This window comes from Cyprinodon variegatus, unplaced genomic scaffold (genome assembly GCF_000732505.1).
Source record: "Cyprinodon variegatus isolate N-32 unplaced genomic scaffold, C_variegatus-1.0 Scaffold277, whole genome shotgun sequence".
NCBI lineage: Eukaryota > Metazoa > Chordata > Actinopteri > Cyprinodontiformes > Cyprinodontidae > Cyprinodon > Cyprinodon variegatus.
The window spans coordinates 423,122-437,454 of NW_015150730.1; the positions used below are offsets into that span (position 1 = coordinate 423,122).

General features: G+C 36.4%; 1 protein-coding gene across 6 annotated transcripts in view; it reads left to right on the top strand.

Moving 5' to 3' along the window:
• Positions 1-14,333, top strand: part of LOC107090026 (adhesion G protein-coupled receptor L2-like) — a 133,870-nt gene that overhangs the window by 30,536 nt on the left and 89,001 nt on the right. The window lies entirely within an intron of this gene.

The window sequence follows — 14,333 nt, forward strand, 5'->3', positions numbered from 1 at the left end:
TAATCCTTGTGTGTTTATTGCACAGAAAACTAGTGGACTTTGTTGTCTGACCCCCATAATAAACAAATAATGGTAAAGTTAATGACTTGTCTAGTTAAATCAGCTGTTTACTGCTGTTGAAATCCTGTTGTCAGTTACAAAGCTGTGCATTTTAAACTTTGTTACCTTGTTAAAAGTGGCCGCTGGTAGTTACAAGCAATTTTTGCATCATTTACCATTATCGGTTGGGAAATATTGAAAAAGAAATGATAATTTATCAAGGCAACAGTTATTTGCAATCAATGGTATTCTTACTGTTGCTGTTCAAATGGTTTCTCTTAAATTCTTCTACTAACCTCACACCTACCATTTTCCAGTGTAGCTGGTGTACTGAGGTGGCTTATATTGATACTTGGTTATTGTATAGTATGTTAAGCATTGCACGATTTACAGTGTGAACATCACATTCTGACAAATTTTTATTTATATTAAATAGAGAGTAATTGATTTTAAAGCTGTTATTATAGTAAAATTTGAATTGAGAAAGCTTCCTGGAGGGAAAGCGAAACAACTTCAAACCAGTGGATTGTTCTTAAACTTTTACGGAATAACTATGACCTGGATGACTGAGGATCTTCATCAGCATACTGTTATTATAGTGATTTTTTTTTTCTCAACAGTGTCCTGTCTGGCAATGTGGCAATAAGAATAACTGTCTTGATGCCAAAAAGAGCCCAACAGATTTTTCTTTCACAAGTGGAGCAATACGGCTATTGCCATAGTGTTCCACTTGTTTCATGCATATAAATAGCTCTATTATAATTATGCAGGGAGTTTTACAGATTATATGGACACTGCAATGTAAATAGAATAGAAGAGGAAAAACTGAAAAAGGGAGAAAAGATCAAAGAAAGAGGAGATAAAAGGGAGATAACGATAAAACATCTTCAGTCTGCTTCATCACCTGCAAAGAGATGTAAAAAGAAGAGCACAACCAACAGACATGGTACGAGACATATAATAAAGTAACACCTAGATACTATCGCTGAAGTAGTATTATTTAATCTGACATGTACTCTGTGTTACCTGAAGAGAAGAATATGGGCTTTCTTTATGGAAGTGAATCTCTGAGTACCTGGAATAGTGAATTTAAATCATTATTGAATTACACACCACATAATATTGCGAGATAATTTTATACAAAGAAAAATTTTTTTTTCGGCTTTTAAACTTTTACATCTCACTGTGATTTCTTCAGATATTTTTGGATTTTTTTCTATCATCTAAAAAAGTCTCTGCTTCGACAGTGACACTTGAAACTGCTGTCACCATTCTCTGCCCACAAAGTCTCAAAATGACACCTTTTCTGCTCCACAAGATAAATTACAGACTATGTGAGTGTACTTTGATGAACAAGTCTCTCAAAGAACTTATGCATTTTTTATTCCCATCTTGATAAATGGATCTCCAGCACCCAGCTAACATGTAACCATCAAAAGACATGCACGAAAGTAAGGGACTTGGAAATAATGTGACTCGGTTATAAATCCCCAAATGCAATTCTAGAACTATTTTTTTCTCTTTTATTCCAGATTTTTATTTTAGTGTCTTCTTCCTTCCCTCAGTTTGATTTGCACATTTGGCTTTAATTACAAGTGTTGTGACAAAACACACCCATCGGTTATACGCCTGCACAACGGGCTGATGGTTGGTGTGTCTGAATTAATGATGATCATTTCCGTCTTTCCCCTTTCAGACCCATTGTATGGTGGTAAAAAGTAAAGTGAAATTACAGGGTTGCATGCTAGGAGTTTGTTAGAGATAGATGTTGAAGCACTTTGTTGTAAGAACTTCCTTTTTAATTGAGATTTGCATTATTTCTCCCTCTTGCTGTTCTTTGATAGATTTCTTTTCCAGTCCCATTTTAGATCTGGCTCTGGTAGACGATTTGTTAACAGCGACAGCCTGCTACAGCGCAGCCTATTCCAGCTGTCTCTCTAGTAGTAATGCTTCTTTTTGTTTTGTTAGATTAGGTAAAATTGAAGAAGGGCTTGCTCAGGTTCTTGAAGAATAGACCACTGATTTGGTCTGGCTAGGAAACAGAGTTGAATAGTCTTGTTGAATTTCTTTAAGGGGAATACTGCTTTGGTATGCAGAAAGTGCAGGTTTTGGGTTTCAAGTTGATGTGAAGGCTCTCAGGCCCAAGAATGCATATTTGCCAATCCGTCAATAAAGAAGTATGTGTGTGTGTGCGTGTGTGTGTATGTGTGTGTTAATGTGTGGGTCCATCTGAAAACAATATCCAATTCTATCCACATGCCACTCACCTTCAGCCTGTCCAGCCCTCAGGGCCTGCATCCTGCCGCTTATGATCTATGTTTCCATCAGCGTCCCCGCAATGCAAACTCCACCTGGTAATTACCTCCTGTCCCTCACCAGAAGAGGGTATAATCAGGTTATGATTTTCACCCAAAACAACCCACCTCCCCCCCATGCTTTGAACTACTCACTGACATACCTGAAAAGAAAGCAGTTGTTTTCTCAGCCTGTACTGGCTTTCTCATCCAGTGGGAGGAATAGACTCGTTTGGTTGGAGTTTTAAAAAATCTTATAAGAAATGCAACAGAAACTGAACTTAACACTTTTGTTAAAGAACAAGAACTGAACTTATCATTAAGAATTTTTGTTTACGGAGACAGACAAAATATGTGGTCTATTTTTTCATGTAATAAATCAATAGATAAGGGATATAATTGTATTTTTTCTTGCGTTAGTAGTTCAGAAATAAGAAAGAGAAGAAAGAAAGGAAAAGGGGGAGAGTTTGGACAGCCTAGGATATCTCTGCTAACCCGCTGACAGTTTATAAAAGGTTTTTGTTACAAGCCAACTTTTTTTTTTCAGTTTCTCTTTCTGCAGTGTTTTCTCAGTCTTCATTTTGAGTGTAAAAATACAGGCATGTTTTTTTTTTTTAAGTGTGTCTATAGACAGATCCCTTCACTGTGCAAAATGAGTGGCCTCCAGAATTGACCTCACAGTCTTTAAGTGGGATCAGACTTTTTGAGAATATTTATCATGCTTTGGAAGGAAAAATCTGTTATATATTTGGTATAGAATAAGCAACTGGAGGTGGAAAGAAATGTAAATACGAAACGTAAGGTTTCACGTGCAGTCAAACTGCATTTGCTTGTCCATGTCTGATTTTCTCAAAAAAGGGTTTTAAAATAGCCATCTTAGAAAGATATCATAAGCAGATGCTAGGTTTAGCAGGAGGGTTTGTTTTCTCATTACTGCATGTATCTGTGACCTCTGGCGTTTAAATAATTTAATGAAAACTTGTTTGTTTCTGTTGTATTTATGTGCATCAAGGCCTTTGCTTGCTTTATTTGTGCCAGTAACTGCCACACAAGCTTTCTCCATGATTAAAGCTCTGTTGTGGTTGAAAATGTTTTAATAAAATCCTGCTGACTTCAGACACTCTGTTTTCTTCCTTTCACTCCACAAGAGTTATTTACAAAATAAATCAGCCTGGTTAGAATATTCATTCGTAAATCTGCAACACTGACGTTTATGGTCAGGATGAAAGAATGCTTTATTTCTGCTGTTGGTTCTTGTTTTGAGGCTGTGTTTGTGCAGCTTTGGTAGCATGGGCGGTTCTAGACAGGGGCCAACAGGGGCCAGTACCCCCTGTAGAACAGGTCCTGGCCCCTGTACTAAAATCTGCAAAACCTGAGTTATAAGTAAGTCAATTTTTCCTTAAATAAGTGTATTTTCCCTTGATTTGAGCAGGAAAATAAGAACAATTCCCAATAGAAAAAGATGATCTACATTTAAAATAAGAAAAAAAAAGATTCTATTAACTTATTTCATGCATTTTATCTTATTTTCTTATTATAGGAGAAAAAATACTCATCCTTTTGGCAGATTATATTAATTATCTGCTACATTTAGGGCAAATACACTTTAGAATATTTTTTATTATTTATCTGAGTATTTGCTGTGTAATACTAAATCTAATTCTTATTATGAAATTAGCTTACCGAACAGACCATAAATGATTCATATCTTGGAAAAATGTAATATTTTACCTTAACAATTCACTTTTACAATGAATTAGAATTGATTCTTTTCCATCAGTTCAATGACTGTTTGGTTATGCATCCTATAGATACTATTATTACATTAACTTTTAGCAGCAAATTAACCAATAATGTCATTTTATAGCAGTTGTGAGAAAATTAGTGATGCATTTTTTTAGATCAATCTTTGGTTATATGAATTGTTTTTTAAGACTCAATATGAGAATTGATTTGGAATTAGAAAATACTTTTTTTCTAACACACCTCTAGTCTACTGCAATCACAAATTGTTTTTATTTTGATAGACTGGGATATTTAGTAGACATTTTCTCTCTCTCCCAGAGTTGTTGTTTATTTCTATTTTCTTTGACTTAACTCCACACCTTTGCTGGTCCTGCTAACTGCTGCCCCCTAATTAGATCTTAGACAGAGGAAATGGCTACCTGAGCACAACTTCACTATCATCTACTGGCTTGTGGGCATCAATTATTTTAATTATCAGAGTGCTTGGCAGCTGCTTAGAAGAGCTTATGGCTGCTGATTGCTGGGACCAAGTTTGAGGAGGACAGAAATAAACCTTAGAAATTTTCATCACCTGGGGTTTAATAATTATGACTGGAAAGAAGCCAGTCCAGTAATGCGCTTATTACGATCTGAATAATTGTTAAATTAAATGAGGACTGACCTTTTATTTAACTTGAAATAAAAAAAAGATACACAAAAAACATACACAAATAGAGAAAATAAATGCACTTTCCCCTTAGCCGTTTTGTAGATTTCATCAAACTATATTTGACATCAAATTAGGCATTGGATATATCCAGGGAATGAAATGTGCTGCTTGATCTAGCAATGCATCATATTGTGATATCTACAATGTGTCAAATGAATATTTTACATATTAGGGTACTCAGAACAGCAGCTTTTAGCATCGCAGGGCCCTACAACAAACATCAGCTTGTTGTTTGGATCTATTGTCAATGCTACTGTAATATTGCTTTTCTCTGCAGCATGCAGAGAGCTACCAAGCATGGTAACAGAGATCTATCCACCTCACACTGCATAGATAGCAGCTGTATTCCAAACACAGTGGAGAACTTAGCAGCAAAACAAGCTCCTATTCCCCACAGGAGCCAAACACTAAGACAAGAGACAGTGGCTGTACTATCAAGTGAGGAGGTGAAAGTAAAACTTAATAAATACTTTAAAGCAGAATCCTGGAACTAATGTGAATTGGATGCTAATCATAATCCTGTCCCTGTATGGTAGATTATAGATACAGAAGAGAAAACTACTGTGTGTTAGGTAATTACTCACAATAAATAGGTGAAATTGTGATGACTGATGAAATTACTTTTGATTGATATCATTAAATAGTCATTTGTAACTCATTTTTAATCAAAAGATTTTGTTTCTAACCCCCTAAATCTTCATATGCATTCAGATTAAGTCAAATTATAATCACAAATTTCACTGTGTTTTGGGGGGTAATATACCATAGATCGGCACAAAGCACTGCATCTTTTTGAGAGGGTGGACAATTTCATTTTCTTTAAATTTATTAATCTTACCAAAATCCAGTCCAAAGATATGCCTTAAGGTGGTAAAGCTGAACAATAATCAGAGGAGCAGCTCGGAGGCATATGATGTGTGGGGAGATCACTAAATCTGAGAATTCGAATTAAAAAGATAATTTTTGCCAGCCGTCTCTTTTCAATCAGAATGATTTTAACAGACATTTACATTTTACATAGGCTGCAATTTATTACATATAATCCAAGTAGAATGCATACAGAAAAGTATTAATTACATTGCAAAAAAATGTTAATCTAAAGAAGTAATTTTTTTTTTAAATTAAGTGCACTTTTTCTTAATTTGCCAATGGAATCCGAAAATTGACATTTAAAGTATTTAAGGGTAAAAAGGCTCATTGCATTGGCTGATAATCTTATTTTCCGTCTCAAATTAAGGGTAAATATACTTATTTTAAGACATTTTTATTAATTTTCAGAATGTTTTTGCAGTTTAGAAAGAAGAAGTCTATAGGGTATGAATACTTCTGCAAGGAACTGTGTGTCTTGGTCCTTGCCTGTCTGATTTGTAGTCCTCTCCCCTCATTTCCTTGTAGCCTTTTATAACCCGTCCATAAAACGATGCTTCTGCCAGAGGGAAGTAGGTCATGCAGGTATTGGACACTGTTGTATATCTCTCAGCCCGCTGCAGAGCTCCTGTCTAAAGATATGAAAGACGACAACCTGATTCAAAAGGAGCAGCAACAAAGAAGGAGCAAGTGCAGAGCGGATTATCTGCTGCGACTGAATACGAGCTGCTATCTGAGTCATTAGAGGAAAGAAAGAAATGTTTGGGAGGGGGTTGGTCATAAAATGTCAACACTTGTCTGTGTTTTAGTGTAAGATAGTCTAACTAAAGCTTCTTTTACAAAATTGCACAAAAGTCTGCTCTAAAAGATTAAGTGGCTTGTGTTTGATTGGTTTTATATTTCTATAGAAATAAGGGTCAGAGTAAAGAGGAAGTGTTTGTCAAGGTCCTAAGAAAGTTGTTCCAGCACAAATAAAGTGTTGAGAAAAGACTTTCTGGTGGGTGCAATTTTCTTTGAATTCTGAAAAGGGTAGAAAAAATATGTATGAAAAACGAGGCACTTTATTTCTGAAGAGCTGTTTCACAACATCATTTCTGCCACGTTTGAGCCCCTGCTGCTCTGGATAACACACTGTACGCCTCTCACTGAGGGGCTTTTTTGTTGATAGTGAGAGACCCCTCCGCTGAACACACCAGCGCGCTTGTGTTTCTCCCCCAAAAGGTCGGAGAGGTTAACGCCACGTCTCGGCACAACATTTGTGTCAAACGGTGCCATACATTGTGCTGATGGAGGGCCCTCCCTCGTGCCACACTGGTATTTCCAGTCTTGGGCTTGACAGAATTGAGGGGGGAGGCCATTGTGCTCCAACTTCTCTCTGGCCCAGGGCCATACACAACCAGTCTGTCATCCATTGATATGCTTGGCTTGCTGTTTTATGATTCATATTGAATGCTGTGGGTCCATGGTAGGGCGATCATGAATTATATGCTAACCGTGGGAGATTCACAGATGACTAGTCAATCTGTGTGGTGAGAACAAGCATAGAGGAAGGAAAAATATGATATATCAGTGCTTCATTGAATTCTGCACAACTGGAAGTATTTCAAGAAATAAGGGCAGCGGTCCGTCTTCTGGACTGAACCGGCTTTCTTGCTGTTTGGAAGTCGATGTTAATAGAAAAATTGTCTTTTTTTCCCCCTAATTTGCTCCTTGCTTAACTAATGCAGTACAATGTCCTGCGAAAAATATTCATACTAGTTGAAGCTTTTTACATGCTGGTGCAGCCACAAGTGTATCTATATATATGGCATTTATTGGGATTTTCATAGGATAGACCAACAAAAAGAAGAGTGTAACTTTGCTGTTCAAGGAAATTTCTTTCTTTTGCTCATTACATTTATTAATGTAACATGGAAAGGAAAGTGTATTTTTGTGTATTTAATATATTTGTTATGGTTCCTTTGTTTCTTTGATAAATCAGCCACAAGTAGTGCACAATTGTGAAGTGACTAGTTACATTTACTCAGTTACATTTATTTGCATAGCTTTTTAATAAAAATGTTGTTTTAGAAGTAGTTTTACTTCATCATACATTTACCTTTCCTTAAAGGTATAGTGGAGGATGTTCTTTTTCCGGGTGGATCATTAAAATAAGTGGTCCTCCTAATTGTCAATCATTCTGGTGATGTGTTTACCTGAGGCCATCCTACCTGCTCGTCCCCATTTTCACTTACCGGTGGTGAGTCTGACATAGTGGAAAAATTGCAAATCTTCTTTTGGAAAGTAAGCTTGTATAAGCGATGCAAACGGCAACTTTTAAACAGAGCGTCCACGAGGAGAAATAAGCTTGTGCACACTCAGGCACACGTTTAATAGGTGTTCCCTCTCAAGAGCGAGTACAGGGTTGTGCATGTGCATTTTTTTTAAGAGGAGAGAACGAGTCTTTTCCAAATATCAAGGAAGTCCTCCGTTATACATATAAGTAATATCATCATGAAATTCCACTGCTCTTGCTTGAGTGAAATCTTTGCTTACTCTACACAATATTATTTACTTAACAAAAAAATTTTTTTTTTTACCTAAAATGCATCAGACAAGAAGACAGTTTTAGGAGATTATGACATGGAAGTTAAGGTAATATAAAGCAATAAGTGTATACTTTAGCTAGAGGTTGTTTCACAGAGTGGGAAAAACTACCTATTGATTGATGAATACAATCAATATATTGTATTCATTACTTTCCCTTAGTTTTTTAAATAAAAAAAGATTGTACCTTACTTTTTATTATTATCCGTCTGATTAACATCATTTTAGATAGTAACACAGTTTCTCAGTAGTTGAGTAACATTTTACCAAGTAAATGTTTTACTCTTACTTGTGTAATTTATTGGTTGGCTATTTTTTTACTTTTATTCGTGTAGAAATTTGTAAAAAAAAAAAAATATATATATATTTTTCTTAGTAGTCTATCCACCTCTGGTCTCTAACTATGCAAAGATGGTAAAAACATTTCCCTATAGGTTTATGCCAGTAATTACAGCAGAAGTGGGAGTACAAATACTTACCTCATGTTAAGCTTCTATCTTGGAGGTATTTAAAAAAATATATTATTTTATTTCTTTTTCAGATGTTTATATCGTTCTTGTAGTTGTGTGTGACAAATCCAGGAAAAAAGTATGGACCATATGTGTGTACTGTATATTATATTTTGTCTCTCTTATTGTCTGATGCAGTATTGCTAGCTTCTGCAAACCTCACCAGTTATATTTCTGCATGACATTGCCGTTTATTATTTTAATAATATCCTGGAAAGTTTGGAACTATAGGAGAACATGAAATTGAAATGAGCCAGACCCACACGAATGTCCAGGATCAGGGTTTCACTCTAAGGAAATGAAATACAATATCAGCTTCAATGGGTTCATCCTAGATTTATTGCAACAGCCATTTCCTGAGTGCGTTTTTAGTCATAGCGAAAGCAGAGAGAGAGATGTTTCCATCCAGCGCTTGAGTGTCGGAGTGTAACTCTTTCTCCATCCAGCAGAGGCTTGGCTGTCATTATGTGTTTTAGACAGGATTGTAAAAGTCAGTTTTATGGTGAGCTGATGAAAAAGCTCTTAATTTAACAGACTGGGGGATATGCAAGTTGTCTGGCAGTTTCCTTTTATTTGCAAAGCATGCCCCAAATCTTCCTTTGCTTGCAGCATCCTTGAGAAACTCTGTTCACGCCTCTTAAGGCAACAAGTTGTATAAATATTGGACATGCCTACCTTGCTCTCTCCCCTTTTAAATGCAGTCTAAGAATGTTTTTTCTCTGCAGGCCGCCTCATTTACAAGTAATGGATAGGTCCGGTTCAAAGCCACCAAGTCGTTCAGATTTAAAACTTTGCTTGCTGTGTGTGGTGTTTTGCAGGAAGGCCCAGTTGTCATAACAAAGAATTGCATTTAATGTTGAAAGGAAACATTAGGGGTTCACTAACGTTATAGGAATATGAAGGTTTTTTTTTTTTTGTGCCTTTCATTGTGTCTTGGGATGTTTGCCAACAGTAGAAATCACCTTTGAAACAGAGACAAAAGTATTTACAGTGGAAACAAGGACCTAGTGCTTTTTATTGGTATTTTCATGTTTGGAACAATTTTAAATGGCTTGAAGGCAAGTCATAACTAATCTAAAGCACAAAAGCTAAACAAGCAAGCAGCGACAAAAGTGTATACCATAAAAAAAAAAAAGTCTTTGCAAAATCAATCAAAGCCAGTTGGTGCTCTGAATACCTTCAGCAAGATCTCTGCTTCTTCAACTGCCTTGTTTTTAATCCTGACTTAGAGTTAGAGCAGTAATTTGTGAAGATGAGCAGACATAAAGTCGGTCTTCCATTTGGACAAAACGGCAGCTCATTGCAAGGAAGGGGAATGAAAGGAGGCAACAGTTCTATTTACTCTGTGTGAAAATTGTTCCAAAATGATGCATTTGTCTCTACCTGTCGCTGCTGCTCTGAATCAAAAATGTCATAACTACTCAGATCTCACATTTTCCACTGATGGTTGTGTTTTGCACCGCAAGCGCTGGAGTTAAAACGGATGTTGACAGTAGAAAAACATGGCAATCAATAAAAAGCATTGTGGATTTGACAATTTTGGCTTTTTGTGACATTTTTCTTTGTTTGCACAGATGCTGAGGCAGAGGTACTAGTATGTGTAAAAAAATAAAAATAAAAAAATTCCAAAATTGGCTCTGCAGAGGCTCAACCAGCTCTAGTTTCTCTCTGCCTTTGCTCCTGCATGGCGGATGGTCATACAGAGTTAGTTAGGCCAGCTCCCAGTATAGCCTATGAATGTGCCTCTGTTGCAGTGACTGCTTTGCTAATCTCCTCAGAGCTGAGTTTTGCCATAGAGCATGACCACACTTTTTTTTGTCTAGGAATTAAATGTCACCTGAGGGCAGGTCACCTGCAAACAAAAGGCCACCAGCCGATTTTCAGGTATAAACAGTCTCAGATAAGGGGGCCTTCTCTTGCTGTGCAGGAAATTGAATAAGTACAGGGGCAGAGAAAAAGTGGGCGAAACAGCCGCGCACAAAGAAGGTTTTTGTTTGCCTTACACTATCAGTATTGACCTCTTGTAGCGTATATCCTCATTGAGTGTGCGCAGCACAATGGTCTCATCGCAGATGAGGAGCAGGAAGCTGTCTGTCATCTAGATCTCCCCATCTGGGCATCTGTTATCAGCACTGCTGTTTTCTGCTCGCATTGACCGGAATGCTGGTGGAAGGGAATGGGGCAAGGTCATCACGCTCAAGTCAATCAAAGTGGTCAGCATTGCAGAGATAGCGGGGGGGTCATTGCAGAGGAATGTGCGCTTTTTTTCATAAGACTATCTGAAGTTCTTCAAGACCCCCAACTGGATAGGTCCAGAAAGATAGGCAATGTGCAGTGGCTGGGAAAGGTTTTTCTTCTTTTTTTCCCCTACAAATAAATAAAAATCTGAAGTTTGGAAGGGATTTACCGTATTGTAATACCTGGAAAATATACAATTAAATTAAGTCACCTTATTGCTAAATACATTGCAACAGGGTTTTAAATCTTAGGATAAAAAAAAATCTCAGACAAAAGTCAGCTCAAAGTTGATTTTTCACTATTTAGGCCCTTTAAAGCAAAATGCTTCCCCATAAGCAGCTTAAATGGAAACTAATCATTAAGTCATAAGTAAATATGTCAAATATCTACATGTAAATACTGTATATAATAACCTTTCTTTTGTTCATGTTTTCCTGTCAGTCCAGAGTATCATGAAACTGTGCTTTCTCTTCTTGAGATTGTTCGAGAAGCACCTTAAATGTCCCAAAAGAAGACAGAGTGCAAGCACACAATGATGTGACCAACACATTTTTTAAATTAGGTTGCTGCAGAGCTGGCACTCTAGAAGGGGGCTCCTACAGGATGAACACAGCTGGTAGGAAACTCAGGATGGCTCATGAGAAGATTGCTGATAGAAATCAGCCCATTAATCTAAGTCAGCACAGGCTCTGCCTTAATTGCATTAAAATTTGCATTTTAATGCAAGGAAACATGCATTTAATGAAAGACATGTGGAATAAGAGGCATGAAAACTAATACATTTTTGCCTGGGGAGCCACTAGATATTTCTTTGTTGTGATAAAAACAAACGGCACAGAGAAAATTAAAAGAATACATAGAAATTATTAAGTAAATTAGTTTAAAGTTACAAAAAATAAGCAGGACCAAGTGACACCGCAACAGTTATAGAAAGTATACAAGGATGAAACAGTTCTTTTTGGATTTGTCCATTCATTTTCATCTCATACCTGATCTCTCCTCCAAGTCATCATTGTGGTCTCAGCCCTTATTATTCATGTAATCCGTGTTCTAGTTGCAGCTTCTCCTGACACCCTGTCTAAACTCTACACATGCAGGACTGGGTGAAACAAGGAGGGGGTTGATTAAGGGGAACTCTGCCCCAGCAAACAAGAACAGAGACAAGAGCATGTGATGAAAACTAACTCACCCTGAACACCACATCTCATTTCTTTCTGCTTCATCCTGCTCTTTCTTCCATCCATCCCCACCCTCTGAGAAAGCACCTGACTTACTCCCAGACGTCTCTTGCGTGGAAAATCCAGCTGGGGTTTAAGAGCAAGGGTAAAATGTGGGCTTCAAGGGGGTTTAGGCATCACTCAGGGCAGATCAAACCTGCAAAAATATAGCCCTTTTGCACTCTGGAGGCTTAGTATAACTTACCTCTTTCTGAGTGTTTCATCAACTTCCCTGAAGAGATGCAACAATATGTTGGATATTGAACAAGCAATGAACTAATTCTGTCAAAGCGGCGCTCTACGACGGGGGTTTAGGACGGTTTTAGGTTTCAAGCCCAACATTAAAAATAAAGTCAAAGTGATTAAAACCTTTAAAAGACATACGTATCAGTATGGAAGAGGTGTTTTCTTGCTAGATTATGAAAGATGTCAATTTATTCTTAAATCTAATCAGATTAATGTGGCAGTGAACTGAGCCAAACATTATAGTTTATGACATCCTCACCAGAATAATTCCTGCCATGGCCTGCATAAATTTAGAGGTTCACATGTATTAGTAATGCAGGGAAGCTGTCTGTCTTCTGATTTGCACCCAGAGGGTCAGAGATAGGAAGAATAAATCTTAATTCTTGTGACCAAATTAAGACATTACAGCCTGCAAGCTGTGGAAGAAATTCCTCTATGCAAGGAAATGCATCTGAGCTAGATGTTCTGAAGTGCTAAAAATAATCCACCATGTCTGCTGCGGATCATTTGTGACAAAAAAAACAAACATTTTGCATAAGCCTAGAGAATGATAACCTAAACAACTGAACTGTTCAGATAAGCAAAGGTATGATGTGTACATAATATTTCCTAAAGTTAAGGTGATCCTCAGGAATTTAAAGCAGGAGATGCATAGAGGGTGCTGCTAGTTCTGCCTTGTAATGAATAATGGGCAAATTTACCTTTTGTACTCAATGGCATCGGCCAAATATTGATATTACAATTCAATATATTGTTCATCTCTACTTTCAGTTAGTTATTTTATTTATTTATTACATTTTATTTGTACAATATAAACAAATGAAAGGTGCAGATTAAATCAATTTACTGTGCATTGATATGTTTAGTTTTTTTTTTGCCATGTGTATTCTGATAGAGTAATATCGTTTGTGTTATTGTTTCAAACATCTTAGACTCAGTTTGTAAACCAGATACTTTGGTCAGCTTTTCATCCTCTTTACGATGACATGGCTTCAATGTTGTTCATTTGTTGATTAGTTGCTGCTGCAGTTTTTTTTTTCCATCTCTGCAAGCCTTTAGGAATAAAAAAAGATTAAAGGGAAATTGTCATAAGCCTCTTAAAACTAGAAAATGTAATTTTCTTTTTGTATCAAACAAATAATATCATTGGACTTACCTGCTCATTTGTGTTCAGTTGTCTAGCCATTAAACTATTTTCTCATCTTTGAACCATATAGAGACTATATTTGTTCTAATTTAAACTGATTGCTAGCTTTAAAACAATGTGAAAATGAGCATGTATTTTTGTGAGTCGCAAAACAAACTACTTGTATTTTTAAGTAAAAATCTAAAGGTGCTTATGTACAAAGTTTTTTTCCTTGATAAACATAAATTAACATGTGTTTCCTTAAAATTATGTTGAAAAAAGATAATAACACACAAAAGAAGTTTTTATTCATATCTTCTTTCAAATTTATATTATCTCTGTCAAACTTAGATTAAAATTAATCTTTTATTTTACCAACATATTTTTGGACCGGTTACACAACAGTTCAGACTTGAATCACATAGCAGTCAACATTTTTTCTATTGCAATACATTTAAACAGTCTCTATCAAATAAGATGATACTACAGGTGGTTGATTCTGTCAGTCTAAAGTTAAAGATTAGATGGGCCTTACAACCTTGAGCTCACCACCAAAGAAAGATCATCAATAAATCGGTGGTAACGTTCAAAACGTTGGTCAATAGTTACATTAACCTTGATCGACGTAAACCCAATAGAATTGTTTCTGAATTTGTTCTTGAAACTTGCCATTTTTGAAGCTACATGTAAGGAAATTATAATTTCTAATGGTTAATTTTTACCATTATTTTATTGTATTTTGCACAATATCTCTCT